This window comes from Gekko japonicus, unplaced genomic scaffold (genome assembly GCF_001447785.1).
Source record: "Gekko japonicus isolate JY-2015 unplaced genomic scaffold, Gekko_japonicus_V1.1 scaffold5112, whole genome shotgun sequence".
NCBI lineage: Eukaryota > Metazoa > Chordata > Lepidosauria > Squamata > Gekkonidae > Gekko > Gekko japonicus.
Genome location: NW_015164793.1, coordinates 2,484 through 6,405, shown reverse-complemented (window position 1 = coordinate 6,405; position 3,922 = coordinate 2,484).

The following is a 3,922-nucleotide window of genomic DNA, read 5'->3' as shown; positions in this document are numbered from 1 at the left end:
CTCCCCCCGGGGGAAGGGCCCCACCCCCCCCCCCCCCAATCCTCCTGGTTGACCTCCCCTGTGCTTTTTCTGGCTCTGCAATGTTCTTCTTGAGAGACGGTGCCCAGAACTGCACATGGTATTCCAAAGGAGGCCGCACCCTAGATCTACGCAGGGGGCAGTACAACGTCACCCCCAACATAAGAGTTTGTCTTTTCCACCGCTGCAGCCACGCTGGGTGGACACTTTCATCGAGCTGTCCACGAAGACTCCCCCCCACACCACCACCACCACCACTGAGATCTCTTTCGTTCTCCTTTCAGAACCCATCAGCGTATATGTGAAGTCAAGGTTTTCTTTGTTCCAACTGCGTCATCTTACACATGCCTACATTTTATGTTTTATATATTTCAGCACATGGTACCCTTAATTGTGAGCCGCCCTGAGCCCGTTCGCGGGGAGGACGGGATAGAAACGTGAAATAATAATAATAATAATAAAACTTCACTTGCCACACTGCTGCCCCCTCACTCCATTTAGAGAGATCTTCCTGTAGCTCTTCACAATCTACCCCGCTTTTGACCGTCCACAAACTCGGCTACTCCACTTCTCTCCCACCAGTTCCAAATAATTTACAAACCCGTTCAGCAGCACTGGCCCCGATGCCGTTCCTTGTGGGGCCCCCGCTGCCGCTGACTCCCCTCTCTTGCGAGAACTGTCCCTTGACCCCGCCCCTCTTTGCTTCCTGTCGCTTAACCAGCTTCTAGTCCATAAGAGAACCTGTCCTATTATCCCATGAGTAAATTCAGGAGTCTTTGGTGAGGTGCCTTGTAGGGATGTGCATTCGGTCCGTCCGAACCGAATGCACCCCCGAAAATGGCCCATTCGGACCCCTTTCGGGCTGCTGTGATTCAGATTCTCTGATCTGAATCGGTTTGCCGCCAAATTGCCGCAGAATTTTGGCGGCAATTATATCCTATGGGTCATTGAGGTCAATGGCGAAAACATAGGGTATATTCTGGGGGCTGGAGGGAAAGGGGTTTGAGGGAGACGCTCCAAACTCGCAGGGTAGCTGCTGGAACCTCTCCCCAAGATACCAACCAGGTTTCAAGAACATTGGACGAGGGGAACTTCTTTTCCCGCCAAAGAGAACAATGGGGGGGATAGGGGCAACCTGTTTTGAGGGCCCGTAGACTTGGACCCCCTGGTCCAATGCTCTTGAAACTTGGTATTGCTTAATCCTAAAAAGGATTGGACTTCCTTCTTAGTTTTTGGCACAGGCCAATCTTTAATGCTCTGCACCTTAGCATCCAGAGGTTTAATCACGCCACTGCTCACCCTATGTCCTAAATACTCTACTTCTACCAGACCAAACTGACACTTCTGTACCTTAACAGTGAGGCCAGTTTCCTTCATTCTGATCAGCACTTGGCGCAAATGGGTCAGGGGATCAGTCCAGGAATCACTAAACAAAGCGATATCATGGGCACTGGGCCAGATCAGTGCCAACATTTGCATCTGGCACCAGGTCTGACAGATTGTTCAAAGACAAGTCCAGAGTTGCTACATCTCCAGTCACCTCAATGAAAAGCTGTTCTAACGAGTGATGGCCACGAACCAGGAAAACGCAGTTCAGTTTGTGCCTGGTTTGCGAACTATTAACAGTTACAAACTTTTAGGGGCCGAATGAACCAGTTTGTTTTGTGAGGTTCATGGTTTGCCAGAACGTCCCCCACCCCCGGTCTTCCGCGCGCTGGAGACACCAATCTTGTGGGGGATCTCTGACTGACTCTCCTCTACCTGCCCTCCAAGTCTGGTGTGGATTAACCAAACTTGGACCCCTTAACTCCAATCCTCACCAAACATGGAGAGCAGGTAGAGGAAAGTCAGCCGGTGATCCCCCGCAAGTTCGGTGTCTCTAGCTTGCACAGGATCCATTCTATACACTCCTGAACTGGCACCTGTCAAAATGCCCGCTGGACAGGTTCAAAACAACCAAAGGTTCGTGAGTGTATGGAAGGGACCCTGTGCAAGCTAGAGCTTCAAAGTTGTAGGGGACCTCCCCCCCCCCCCGATTGCTTTGAAGTTTGGTAAATGTTTAGATTGAGATAAGAAAGTCTGTCTGGAAATGTCTCTGTTCACAAACCAGCACGAACCTCTACAAACACCTTGAAAGTTCATGGAAAGTTTGTGCTGGTTGACCTGCCGGGAACTTCACTCCGTGAACCACATACCAGCCAAAGCTTCTCACAAACTTTAGTTCATGCTCATTCCCAGGGCTATTTTTGGGCAGGAACGCACAGGAACGGAGTTCCGGCTGGCTCCCAAGTTGGCCACGCCCAGCAGGAACTCATTACCATAATAGGTCACACCCAAGAGCAGAAACCCGTTATGATTGGCTACATTAGGGGTGTGTGGCCTAACATGCAAAGGAGTTCCTGCTACAAAAAAAGGCCCTGGGTTTTGACAACAAACAAGGTAAACAGAATAAGAAGTAAAAGGTGGGTGTGGCTGGATAACCGCACTTCTGGTAACATGGGAGTGCCGCCTAATGTGCTAATGAGCTGTGCTGTCGGGGGTGTGGCCCAATGTGCTAATGAGTTCCTGCTGTTGGGTGTGGCCTATTATGCTAATGAGTTCCTGCTGGGCTTTTTCTACAAAAAGAGCCCTGCTCATTCCTATTTCTAACACTGTCTAGAAAGCTTCTTTCCAAAGCTTGGCTCAGTGACAGATTTGCCCAGTCAAAGGGAGAGTATTTGAAGATACCCAGTATTACAACCTTCTCCCCTTGGGTCGGCCACCTTTTCCATTTCCCTCCCCATCTCCGGATCTCCCTTCTGAGTTCGATTGGGGGTGAAAGTGCACCCCCACTTTGAAGTAATCCTCAGGACTTGGCACTTCCACCCACAGTGATCGGGGGGGGGGGTGTATCTAAATTCAGTGTGCCTGCTACAGAAAAGCATCATGGATTGGATCACATTTTGGTCATCCTTGGAAAATGTAGGTTTCTGCTTCACAGAACTAGAACTGGAGACATCTGGAGTTTCGTCATGCGTATTGCTAGGACCCCTCCCCTTGGTCCACACCGAGATGTCCCCCTTTGCCTCGGGGAGCCACCCTCCCCACTGCCAAGCAGACGTCATCGGCAGCATCTCCCCTGTGCCCTGGGAGGGAGACCTCTGCTAGTAGGGACCGTTCCTGCCCGCTAGCTCCCTTGCCTTTTGCATATAGACCTACCTCCGAGCCAGCCTCAAAAGAAACTGGCTGGCCAGAGGCTTAAAGGTGCCTATGAGAGTGAGGGGGGGCACAGGGATCCCCCCCTTCCCTGGGGACCGGCTGGGTGCCTCTGTCGCAAGGGCTGCGCCTTCCCTCCTTCGGGATTTGGCCCTTGGGGTGAATTGTGGGAGCCCAGCTGCAGGGCTGTGAAGACCCCCACCCCCCGATACGTCACTGGAAATGGGCTCCGTTCCTAATGAAGAGGGAGCTGAAGGCTCTGAATCAATGCTGGCAGATGCAAAGTCAGAGGCTGGACAGGCGGCTGCTTTTTCGCTAGGTGGACATGGGGGCCTGCTTTTACTCACAAGAAAAGCTGGGCTGCTCTGGCCAGATGTTTATCTTATTCTTGCGAATCGGCTGCTCCTGGCGGCGGCAGCGCCTCAGAGTCAAGACTGAGGGGGCCTAAAGGGGGCTGAGCGTAGGCCGCTCCTACCCTCCCTCCTCTGGGTCGGGAGTGGCCGGGTGACCCAGCTGAGGGTGGAACCAGAAGATGCCCCTTTCTTGTGGGGCCTGCTGCAGATCAGAACAACCAAAGCAACAGCCCCCCCCCACTCCCGCGGGTGCATCGCAGCTGACTCACATCAGACCCACGGACTCGGGTGCGCTGAGTCAGGGCAGCGAGATTCCCCCCCCTCCCCCCCCCCCAGCCCGAGACAGCAGGAGAACG